The sequence below is a fragment of the Falco naumanni genome, chromosome 6 (genome assembly GCF_017639655.2).
Source record: "Falco naumanni isolate bFalNau1 chromosome 6, bFalNau1.pat, whole genome shotgun sequence".
Classification (NCBI taxonomy): Eukaryota; Metazoa; Chordata; class Aves; order Falconiformes; family Falconidae; genus Falco; species Falco naumanni.
Window position 1 is genome coordinate 36,332,198 of NC_054059.1, and position 13,596 is coordinate 36,345,793.

The following is a 13,596-nucleotide window of genomic DNA, read 5'->3' on the forward strand; positions in this document are numbered from 1 at the left end:
TCATAAGACCACATGAACATGACCACAACCACAAGTCATTAGCAGACCCACTGGGCAGTGAGAGCCAGGCTCCATTGCTGCTACACCTAGTGCTATATCAGAAGGGTTAAGACTAAGACCTATGGGAGACCTGCACTATTCCACACCATCAGCTGGAGATGGGCCCTGATATCCTGGGCATCTCTCATATGGCAATAAATATAAATATTTAGGCAATTTCTTCCTTCTACATTTGTAGCAATTTCCACAAAACAGCTAGTGGAAAAAAGCTAGAATAAAAGCTTTCTGAATAACCACTTAAATAATGGAATTAGAGGAAACCTGGAAAGAAAAGACAGAAGTAATGTCAACTATTTCAGGAACACTGATGACTCAGCCCAAGACTTGCACGGCCACCTTAATTACCTGGAAATTTCTAGCAGGGTACAAGTCTTCTACATAAAAGTTTTTAGAGACTTTTTTCAATAACCTCACAGTAAGTTCACATGTAGCAATAATGGTTTGACCTTAAGCCAAAGTTGAAACACACCCAAAATAGATAACTACCTAACCATGATTTTATTTTTAAGTTTAAACCATCTTAATAAGTATATTTTCTTTCCACAACACTGCAGTCTTAGTCACAGACAAGAACAAAAGTGTACCAGATACAATTTAAAAGAAGTGAGAAAGCAAGAGTTCTTATGTTAAAGAGGTTATAATCAGAATATAAAACAGGAGACAGCAGATGGGTGTATTTTGATGGAAGGACACAGGGAAATGATGAGGCAGAAGTCAGTCATTGCAAATGGGAATGGAGTTAGTGAATATATATACTAACCATCATCCCCTTTTTTGAGGGCACCAGAGAAAAGACTTTTTTTTTTTTTAAAGAGAAGCTTGAAAGCAGGTGATGTGATAATTTTAGATAGATTTCTGTAGAGCTTCCATTACCATGAAAAAGATAACAAGAAAAAGCATGAGTATACTTGAAAATTCATCAAGTAGAGGATTAAGAATGGCATGAAGGGCCAATTCAAAATGGTTTCAGAAATACCTACGCTAATAGAAAGACTACAGGTGGGATAAGGAGTGAACATGAGGAACAGAGGGCAGATAGCTTGTGGCTGATTTGACAAAGGCGTTCTAGTGGAAATACTTTGAAAGATGGCCCAGCTTTTATATGTTAATTCAGAAGTGAACATTCAACTTTTACAGTAAATAAGGTTGGTTCTCATATAGGATCTTTTTCCTACAACTTCATTTTTTAAAAATAAAATGAATATATTCACCTTTTAGACACTTGACAAATTGTCTTATAATTAAGCTTAATATCACTGAAGTCAAGGGAATCCTCTCCATTTCAGATTTGTGCTTGATTAAAGAACATTTGAATATTTTTTTTTAATTCAATACATTACTCAGACTTCTATTGATTTAATTTCTATTTGTCCCACAGAGCTGCAGTATGAAAAAAATAGGCTTTGGTGATTTTTTTCAAAAGTGTTATTTTCATTGTAATGTCACATCATTTGGCGGCACTGAACTCTTGAGGTAAAACCTGTGGCCCATATTGAAGTTGGTGGGAATTCTGCACATAGAATATAACCTTTCTTCTTGGTCATCCTTGTTCTTTAATATACTTTGGGAGTCAGAAGAAAAACTATATCCCAAAAGTCATGCTATCCATTCTTGGAGTTCTTCCCAGAATAAAACTGTCAGAAAGACCTTACCATTTCTTAGTCCTTTCAAGCACGAGGGGAGCTCATTGCAGAGCACATCTGATCCCACCACAGTCTGTAAAGAGCTGCAAGGCTTGCAAGGCTTGTGAAACCACAAGTCTGCAAAAACTGCACACACCTGGTTTAAAAGGTTTTAAGCCCTGCATTTCAGAGGTTTGCAGTAAACTTCCCTGAATTGCCAACAAAACTAGGGGCTATCATGAATTCCCAGTTACCTTCAGGTGGGTGGTGCCTCTGCCAAGGAAACAACAGCATGAATGGCAGTCCTGAATGAATGTTTGCTCTAGAATTCCTCCTTTCTTACTACTATCACAATTATTAAAAATTCTAGGTATATTAAAGCAGCAACCAGGTATATTAAAGTAGCATCCAGAAAACAGCCATAACTCCTGAGTATACAAATGCATAGTAAAAATAAAAATACAAGTAGCCTAACCTCAGCCTAAATAGAGAAGATATCCAAAGAGTGAGCAAAGAGATATCCTGAGGATGGGGAACTGAGGCAAAGGGAGTAATTCACTTGCCTGAGGTGGCAGAACTCAGACCTGAAGACAGATTTCCCAGTTCTCACACCAGTGCCTTAACCATAAAGCTAATCCTCTGCAGACCTCTATTTATATCCTTCATAACTTTTCGAAAAACATTCCTATAGGGCTCCATTTTCTCATTGCTTTGACTGAGCACAAGGGTGAAATACTGGGGGGCAGGCAGGTAGATGAATTGTATTTGAGTTACGCTACGGTAGGAAAATATGTTTGTCCTTTAAGAGTGAAAGATGCATTTTTCATTCAGGTAACTCAAAAACAAATTCTTTTTTTATTACATATTGAATGTAGCTAAAAGTGAACATATTTCGTTATACACCTGTGCTCACAGAAAGCAAAGGCAAAGTAATGTGCCCAGCCAGTTCATCTTACGCAGCTTGTTAGGAGCTTCCTCTCTTTGTGTCCTGCTTATGATTCCCTCAAACTTGACAGAGACATTTGTCCTCACTGAGTACAGAGGCCAGACTGGAAATGCAGTGATTTTAAAGACAAGTTTGTGTTGAGTTTTCCAAATGTAACAACACTGAAATATTATATATCCCTGAAATGCAATGCTTTTCACTGCACATTATTAAAAGCAATTCTGTCATGAAGTGACAAGCGAATGTTTTACTCAACCTGTTGGAATTCATTGTTAAATAACAACAATGTTCAACATTTATATCCTTACATCTCTGCACATACATTAACCCCCCAATCTTTCAACATAAGTGGAACAATTTTTCTGTTATTATTATTAATAGATCTGCTTTATGATGTGCAGTACTGAGGCTCAATTTCCCACCATCCAGGTTCCTCTCAGGCTCATTTACATACATGAAATTAGTTTAAAAAGAGTAAACATAGCAGTGTTCACCCATACTGAACTCACCATACAACAATGCAAAAGACACCATAAAGCAATGAACTGTGATTTCAGCTCTCACAGGCTTGGGAGTCTGATGGAAGAGCACTACTTGGAGCAGACCAGGATCACTGGGTGGTGGAGCTGGGAGCAGTCCCTGAGGTTCTGTACATTCATCTCACCAGGCCAACAGCTCTGCGGGCAGCTTGTCCACTGCATTTGCAAAGAGGTGCAGATTTATTGCATTGGGCAGAATTAAAGGGATATTAATTTAATTTTAAACAGCCCCAGCCTGCCTCGTATGTGCTCCTGTGCCACATGTCAAACTTGCAGTTGTGCATCTCATCTCTGCTCCATCTCTCCGCTGACAATGTCTGCAAAACACTCAGCTCTGCGACCAGTGGGGACGTTTGCTGTAAAGACAGAAACTTTATCTTCATGCACATCCAGCATCCGCTGCTTGGTAAAACTCAGATGGTTTTGCTGGGAATGGGATGTGATCACACCAGATAAAACTCAAGGGAGTGTTTAGGGAGTGAGCAGTCATATTTTCTGTGAGAATGATGCAAGAGGTGAATTTTAGGTGATATGTTCTTTAAGCCTGGGAAAAAAATAGAATTGCCAATACCCGAGTTATCATTAATTATCTGTTGCTGTAGTGTTTTGTTCAGTTCTCCTTTTAATCATGTCAGGAACAAAAGGAACCAGATTCTGTCAAGGTTTCGTGTCAAGGGAATGGAGAATATTATTTTGTATCCAAGCAGTTCACATTTCAGGGCATGTGGGCCGAACTCTTGAGAAGAAAAGTGATGGTGAATCACATACCATTTATGCACTTATATTTTGGGTTGGGGGTTTTTTGTTCCAAAGCTAGCACACAACATACCATTTCCCTGAACAACTCTGCAGCTCAGTTCCAAACACCTTCTAGACTCTGCCCACAACACCAAGTTTTCTTTTTCTCTTCCCCCCCCCCCCCCCCCCCACAGGTCCTTGATCCAAATACTTCCCAGGATGACTTCAGCTCTTCCCTATTATCCTTTCATGGTTCCTCTTTACCCCTTCACAGAAACAAATTTTGAATTTGCTTCAAACCATATGATAATTTCTGGTTGTCTTAAATCTCAGCCTATTTCCTCCAAGGTGGTCCCTGGTTTGATGAGAAATCCATTCCAATGCAGCTCTTGGCAGAATTTGCCTCACTGATCCTGCTGCTTTACAGGAGTTATCCCTGTGTCTTTAAAGTCATCATGGGGTTCAGATATCCCAAGAGTTGCTCAACCACCACTATTTATTTGAAATTAGTGTTTCAATGAAAACACCTCTGTCCACTTGGATTTGCTTTTCCAGCACAAAGCAAACATTTGAGTGGGATCAATTTTGCTACACCTTGCCGCTCAACGATGCACGGGAGCTACAGCCAGGCTTTCTGTGTTGCTGAATTGTTCGTGAGAACCCTGGCATGCTCAGCTGCGGCTCTACAAACAGCTCAGGTTCTGTGCAGCCAGCCTTCCTATTCTGGGGATGAGAGCATCTCGGAGGCAAGGAACAGTACAAATGTGGTCAAACTTTGCCAGTAGCTCTCAGAGGTCAGTTAGCCTTGAGGCTCTGGCACTTTTGGGACAACTAGTATAGATGTAGTTTATTATTTATTCTCAGAAAGCGGAATATGAAGCTCTTTGCAAATTTGGAAGCAAGATTATGCAAAGGAAGGGAAGTTCTTTCTAAGCTGTCCCTGTGTCCCTGCTCACATCTCCCCTTGAATTTTCATCTTATTGCACAATTCGTTGCTTCATCTCTCTTCCTTCTACTCTTTATTTATTTCCAGACAAGTTCCTCCATTACTATTAACTGGAATAAAGCTTCCAAGGCTTAGGTCCCTTGCTAGCAAATCTGCATGCCGGATAGACATCACTTTCCTACTGGAAATGGGCCTTTCCTTGCGCGTAGTGAGCGAAGCTGCCAGCACTCGCACAGGGTGATGTTAGAAGCACCCTGCTAGGAGCCTGACTCGCTCCTTCTCATTCTTGCATTATTTCTTTTTCAGAGTAGAAGCTGATTTAACTACAGTTTTAGCAGTGCCACTGTTTTCACCAGACAGCTCAACACGCACCGTAAAACCTTCTCTCGATTTTGCTACATTTTGTAAATATCCCAAAAATTTTCAATTACATAACAGTTCCGTTATCTCCCAGTCCATAACATTGGCCTAACTTTTAATGAACCACACAGGATACACCATTAGCAATGCACTCAGCAGCCTTGTCAAGCAAACACTTTACCCACAACAGCACCTTTTAATACTCAGGGAGCCCTGGTGAGCAGAGCACTATCAAACCATTACCATTTACAGTAAATATGAGTGTGCAGTGAAAAGCCTCACTACTGTTCCCCACTGATACTGCTCCACATTTGGGTTCTTTTTTGTAGTTTTGGGTGGTTTTTGGGGTTTGTTTGTGGTTTGTTTTTTTTTTTGTTTTTTTTTTTTTGAAGTAATTCCTATTATTTTTCTTTAGGGTCTGTTCTTTCTAGTTTCAAAGGACTTATTCCAATCCCTACCATAACACAATCACTTTTGTTGTTATTGTTGTGTTCCTAGATCCTGCTGTACCTTGATACCTTGCACATTACAGACTACAAAAAGTCTACATCTGAGATAATCGCTCAAGAAGTCACAAAAGCCATATCCATCAATAGGAAAAAAATGGGGAGCACCCAAATAATGATTTATCCCAAAAGGGGACAGGTTTCTAAAGCAGATAAGAGGACTTGCCTTGTCTTTCCCTTTTGGCTATGAAGCAAGCCTTGGATGACTAGGTCATACTTCACTGGACACTTTTTAGATACTTAAAAAGTTAGATGAAATGAGCCACAGACCTGCTGTGCAGGAGCCAAAATGAGAGATTATAACACCATGGTGCTGGGCACTGTCCAAAAATATTTTGGCCAGCCCAGAAAAGTCATCATTTAATCCTATGAACTTTGGAGAATTGGTTTATCTGAAGTTTTCACTGTACAGGAAAGTAGCTTTGTTGGCATGCATGTGTGGGAGCACTAAGGGAGATGCAGACTTTGAAAAACTGGTGAGGGTCAGTGGGGAAGATACAGTAAGAAATCACCCTTTAACCTACTGGAAAAATCTATGGAACACTCAGTGTGTCCTGGAGATGCAGATCTGCTCACAGAAAGACTAGAGCCACTGTCCCTAAAGAGCAAGCACCTGCATTGCTCCTGCTACATTGGGAACAGCCATTTCCCATTGGAATGGTGTATTTCAGCACAATCCTTCTTGCACCTCTGCTGCCATTCCTCCCTCAGGCTTCACAGCAGTAACAGATCTCTCCTTAAGTTAGTTTCTCCTCAGATAGAGTGAACTGTAAGCAGAAATACTAAGAACAGAAGAAAGTAGAAGGAACAAGCAATGAGAGATTACGACAACAGATACAGGAACTTTCTGAAAAGGGATCAAAAATTAAGTGATGAGCAAAGACACTAGGGATGTTAATTAGGAAATAATCATAGAGAAGTGAGATTTCTTTCAGATATATTTATAACTGTATAGAAGTACAGGGCCACAAAGCAACAGCAAAGTAGGAACTGTAAAATGTAGCCCTCTACAAGGAAGGAAGAAGTAAAGAGTGCAAGGAGACCCACGGAGTGTGTGCACAAACAATGACAAAGGCATTTGGTGAATTAATGAGCAACAAGAAGATCAGGGAGAACGATCATGTAAAACAAGAAAAACAAGCAACTGGACACAAAATTTCACACAACTGGTTTCTGACAAGATTAGCCCAATCTTATAAGGACCTTGCAGCATAACAGTTCTTTTGGTGTCGGAACACAGCTGTCATAGAAGAGGAAAGAACAGGATGGGATAAAACAGAAGAGAAAAAAAAAAAAACCAATCCACAGTTCAAACTGTGACTGACATGCAGATAGGAAAAAAAAAGAATTGTCCAGACTGGTATCTGACCAGTACTGCTGTTACCAAGCCCAGTGGGCACGCAGTGTTTGTGTAAGTGGATGTCTATCAGCGAACCTTGCATTTAAAAAGGACTGTGGAATCTGTAAACTCTCCTCCAGTCCTCACCAGCCTCTCTGTGCATCCTCAGCCTGCACTTGGGTTCCTGACTGGGTGCTTGGGCTGTGAGCTGCCCTAAACCTTGCTGTTAAGGGGGGCAGGGGGAGTGTACATCCCCTGCCGGCGCTGCACCAGCCAAACGGCACACATCTGGTGACATTCTGCTGCTGGAGTTTGCAGCGGCATCTTAGACCAAAACAACCTTCAGTTTGAAGCTCCTGTTACATTTGAGCCAATGTACACAATGACACAAATCTCCTATTCCACTTTTGCTATAGGAGAGCGGTGTGTTTGCATGGCAGGATCCAGCCAGGCTGAACTAGGAGGGCGCTTCCTACACAGTGAATCATTGCTGAGCCTGCACCAGTCCATCACTGCTGGTGAAGAAAACCACTGGGGGCTGCAGGTGGCACAGAGACAGCTGACAGAGGCCAAAAGGGAGATAGTAAAGAAACTGCAGTGATAGGGAGAGAGCAGTAGAAAATATTCCTACATCCTCTCCTGGGTTTGCTAATCTTATTTTCCACCTTTCTCCTTCCTGAGGGCAGTTTGCTCAGGTCCCCCGTTCCTTCAAATTACTTACATCAATAAAACAAGTAGCAACATCTGCTATATCCACTGAAAGGATGTAGCATGCACAATGCCCACAGAAGCCCTTATTCTCCATTCCCCACTGCAGACAGTGTCCAGTGATTGCCAGACTAGCCAACAAGGCTGTCAGAATTTCATAAACACCATTTTGCAGAGAGAGCCTGGCCAAACATTCAAGATACTAGACAGGGACTCAGGAGAACACAATTAATTCCCATCATGGCTTGGGTCCCCTGGCAATCTGGGGCACATCCCTACCTGTTGCAGCACTCTCTCAACTATCAAGCTACAACAAGGTCTTTTACCACCACATACCAACATACTCTTCATATCAGTCCCTCCGCTGCCTTCTCCTAGTCTCTCCTCACCCAGGGCGGGCACGCACGCACGCCCTCTCTCTTTTCTCTCTGTTTCTTCCTCCTTTCTCTTCCTTGGCTGACCAACCCCTTCACAGAACAGCCACAGCTGCACCTTGTCTACATCAGCCAACCCACCGCCCCTGAAGCCAGCCCACAGTTGTATATTATCAATGCTAATTAACACAGCTTCATTCCTCTACACCTACCTCAATTTCCTATCTGTAAAATAGGGATAAAAATACATCCTCTGCCTATTTAAGACATGTCTTTTCTTCCTTCTTCATACAGCACCTCACATCATGGGACCACCAATTGCAAGAAGGGCTCCTGGTAAAGTTCAAACAACAAAGATAATATGCCCTAGATTGAATTCTTTGAGGAAAAAGAGGGCTTAATTGTACCAAGATTTCAAAAACTATGTATGCACAAAAGGCTTTTTAAAATAATTGTGTTTATTTTTAATCTTATTTGCCAGTCTTATCTTTCAAGCAGTCAGAGATAGCACCAACATAATCTGGCAAAAGCAACAGTAATTTAATGGAAGAAGTAGATAAAGTGTCCAGATGCATGTCCAGCATGTAAATTGAAAGAGTTGCTCTATTGTACTTGCCAGATTTAGTAAAGAAAAGTGCAAAATATCTTAATGAGACAATTGTTGAAACTTGGAGAGTTGGTAGGTTTCCTGCATGGCTAGAAAAATCAAAGGACACCAACGATAAAGATCTGTATTATTCCAAAGTAATATAGTGACATGGAGACTTGGGCTAATAAACACTCTGAACTAAGAATGACGTGAGCACCATAAACAAGTCTTTTCCCAGAGAGTGCTCCCAAAGTTTGTAATACATATTCTAAATCAAGAAGCTCATAAAAAATGCTGATAGACAATTCCACTGGGAGAGACAGATCAAGAAGTGCCTGTGGAGCCACCATAAATACAGCTGCTATGGGTAGAGCAGAAACAAACCACCACCATGCACAGTTCAAGACCAAGTGCATTAAATGAAAGACTGAGTTGGGGAAGGAATCCAACAGTAAGAGCAGACATACAGGATCCGGTATTTATTTCTTGTCCTGCTGTCTGACCTTGGAGAAGTTATTTTGAGCTTAGACCTGAAAAGTACTGACCAGTCTGTTCCTGAACTAACAGAGCCTTTAGAAACATGCCTTGCCAACAATGTTGTTTCTTGCAGGCTTCTCACCCCAGGGCAGAGCCTGCCAAAGCACTCTGTTATGAATTGTAAGGACGGCATCTGTTCTCAAAGCTGTATTTGCACTGGCTGTGAATCACACCATCAGTGCGGGTAGGCACCGGCTGATCACACTCAGAGCTCATCTGCACGCACAGCACTGAAATCCTGGAAGGGGACCAGGCTTCTACAAAATCCCTCTGCCAGCTTTGCTTCTGCTTCTCTGCACCCGGCTTGTGGATTACCTATCCCAACTCCTGGTCCCTTTTGAGGGCTTGCAAGTACCCAAGCTGTATGCAGAGGGTTGGTTGGAGCATCTCTACTAAGTGTGAGTGTGCTTCCATTCACCAGGAACTCTGCAGGAGCTGTCTATCCCTCAGGCCCCAGTCATATGGGCTCTTCCAGACTTCAGTAGACCCCACCACCAAGACATCCTCCATGAAACCCTCACCCCTATTCATCTCTCAAAGTCCCATGAAGGAAATGCACATCTAAGCAGAGTTAAGCTCAGGCTGTATATCTTCCGGACTGGACTCTTCTGTGACTCATATCAATTCTACTGCAGGATAACACTATTGATTTTAGTGGAGGTACTGCTGATTTACACAAGGTTGAATAAGAGGAGAGCACTGGTGACCCCTGTAAGATGGGGATAATAATCTTTACCTACAACCCAAGGGAAATGTGAAAGTTAATTAATTAGTATTGTAAATCTCTGTGAGATCCTAGCAGTCTATAAATGAATTCAAATGGCACCAGAGAGAGGGCATAAAATTCTTCTTACAAAAGTTAAAAAACACAGACAAGGAAGAATAAGTGGAGTACAGATCCAAACATTCAGACATTGAGCAGTGTGAGTGCATTTCAAACCCCATTCCAGTAAAAGGGTTTGAGAAATATATAAGACATATAAGATGATTTCACTGCTGAAAGCAAGATTCCCTGACATTTTCTTTAAAAGAAATTGCTGTCAATACACCCCGAAGAGGTTCACAAAAGGGCCTGTTTTAAGTTTAGTCAATTAAAGATGCGAGAAAAAGAACTTTAGACATCATTGACCCAGATATTCTGTGGCATTTATATTCATAAAAGAACAGAATATGGACACAATGAATTGCAAGAAAAATTCCCAATACAGATGGTTAACTTGCCGTTCTGCCCTTCAATAGTGCAGAAGTCGGAAAGGTGATAGAGTCAGATGTAGAGGGCTATTCCCTGATCAAGGGAGGAAAGTGTTCTATTTAATAATAATGAGAAAGGAAAGGAGTATTTTTCTAAAGCTGTTGGAACATCAGAATGATGCTCCAATGGAGCAATATCTGCCAAAGATTACATTCTGTACAGACAATCAAGTCTATTTCTGAAACCCCAGTTTATTTGCACAGCAAAATATTTAAATGTGTGTGGATCACTGGGATTAGCTACTCCTCTTCTACAGAAGTGTGTAAGGACTCCAAGTGGAACGAGGCTTTTTTTTTTTTTTTTTTTTTTTTATTGTGCTGTACACAAATGGCAGAAAGACCAAAAGCTTAGAAAGTCCTTCTCTCAAGAGAGACTGAGAATGTGTTCAGTCATGGTCTGCAGTCTGTTTCTCTCCACTGACTGTAGAGGAAGCCCTGCAAGACTTGATGAATGATTTGAGCAGCTAAATTAGGTCCCTACAATGGGGCTTTACAGGCCATTCCATGTCCTTAGGAGATCATGTTTGAAAATACTGAAATTTGAAAATTGGTCGGAGTCCTAAAGGGGCTAATAAAATCTGACCTGCTGCATTCCTTATGTAGTGGGAGGTTTTTAGTTTTATTTTTGGTTTGATTGTTTGTTTGCTGTCTTTAGGCTTTGTGAAGGTCCAGACTTTGAAAATTTCTGTGGTGGTTCTTGGTACCTCCATTTCATCTGTTATATGTTGGCACATTATTGTTTCTTATATAGCAATAGTTCCTAGAGGCAAACCAGCTCAGCTTTGGTAAGATATGGAAAATTAGTCTCTGCCCCAGAGCTTAAAACTGTTTATCTTCATTACAGAGCTCTTATGGAGTTTAATGCTTCTGAAGTGCTTAGAAAGACTGCAGTGAAAGGTGGGTTATAAATGCAAGTAGTACCAATGATAATAGATTTCTTTGATGGAGGCAAATTCACCAACAAATATGCAGCATGGTGCATTAAAAGTTAAGAAAAACCCAAGGATTTAGTAATCAGCTATCACCAAAATAAAGAAAAATACCTCTGTCACCAAGGAGTGTGGCTAGAAAGTGATGGGTGGACTTCAGTTCAAAAGTTCAATTATACAATTTCATATTCAAAGGAAACTTCAGCTCAGCTATTGCCTAGCAATACGATTACTGAAACCTTGAAGGAATGAAATTGAGTTTGAGCAGAGTGTAGGAGCAGTAATTTACCAGGTGGAGTATTCAGAAAACATTAACCCTGTAAATGCCATTGGCAAGGGACAATTGATTAATGCAACAGTGGCTCATTCAGTTCCACTGCCCTGTGCAGGTTCTGAAATTCCATGTCTCACTTCGGAATCTCACCACAGCAGTTTGTAAAAAGGAAATGCCAGAACAGATTCTGAATCACAGAATCATAGAATACCAGCTTGGAAGGAACCTCTAGGATCACCTGATCCAGCCTTCCTTGGCAAAAGCATGGTCTAGACAAGATGGCCAAGCATCCTGACCAGCCAAAGTGTCCAGTGTTGGGGAAAAACTCTGATTCTGCTTTGCACATGACATATAGGAGCCCCATTTTTCAAGAGAAGGAGCTGGAAACCAGGCAGAACATACCATAGTCAGTGAAGTCTGAAAACCCTTTTAAGTGCCCAGCCCCTGGGCCACTTAAACATAAATATCTTATGCTATTTCAGGCACTATCAAATGCCCTCCCTGGGGTCCACTTGCCACTCCAGAAGGACACAGGATTCCTGTAGGTTGCATCACATATGCCAGCCTGTGCAGTAGCTGTGGATGCTGTAGGGCATCTCAGGCGGCATAAGGCACCTCATGCAAGGCAACCAGCTCTATAGGTTAAGATTCAAGTACAATGTGTGAACAAACTGTAAAAGGCAACAGACCTGACTGACCACCGACCAAGTAAGCACTTTCATGGGCATTAAGATTTAGTTCTCCCAAAACAAAGAGATGTGGCTGTTCCCATGGGAAGTAGCTGGATGACCCCTTGAAGATGACAGCTTGGAGCAATGACCACACCTTTGATGCCAGAGGATATGCCAATGCAAATAAATCCTGGACTGTTGGCGAACATGGCACTCGAGGAGAAAAGCTCTTAATCTCACTAGACAGCTGGGATAAACATTTATAAAGGAAACATTTTCAAAAGACTAGGCAGATTATAAAGGCACCAGGAGTCACTGAAATCTTGTTAAACATTGTTCACTGCATTACTTTAGATTTTAGTTTGAACTTACACTGTCAGATAAATTCCATTTATCTCCTGAATGCTGTTCTCACTGTGAGTGTTTGTTGCTATGAATTCACACCTTCAGTGAAGATTTACATTTCGTCCTTGATCGAGACAAAGATAATGCTCAGCTTCAATCATTCTGAGGCACCTTTTTTTTTCCACTTAACTGGGTCAGTGTTTCTTAGTGTGACACTGAAAACACAGGTTACGGTGTTCAACCATTAGTGTAGGAAAGAAGGATGTTCTTACAGGTAAGAGACTGAATTAGTCCCCAGAGACAAAGTCTCTCTCAAATACTTCCACAGACTTCCAGCCCAACCTTGGGAAAACTACATTAGTCCCCCTCTGCATCTATAAAATTGAGAAATAAATGCTTTCTCTTTCCCTCCTGCTGACCTTGCCTTTTGCTACACGCAAGATCAAACTCATTGGGAACAAATTTTAGTCAAGGATTCTGGTCAGTCTTTCAATACAGCCAATGATGACTCAACAACATCATGGTAAATTTGGTGATTTAAGCAATGCATTTGCTCCACTATAATTCAGAAACATAAAGACTTAAATGATATTTTTGGAAGAGCTGTGGAAGAATTCCCTTGAGCACTCCCACACTTCCATTTGCTATCCTATCTCACTTGTCATTAATTACAAAACTAATGAGTGCCATTTTCCGTTCTGCATTGATACTTTACTTTCTCCTCCTGTGGGGCTATCAACCAGCATTGAAGGACGTGTCCAGACTGAAAGCATTTATCTATGCCATCTCACGAAGCTCGCCATTTCAGATAAAACAAGACTTTAATATAAAATAACCCCTCTTTCCAAAAACTAATTTCTCT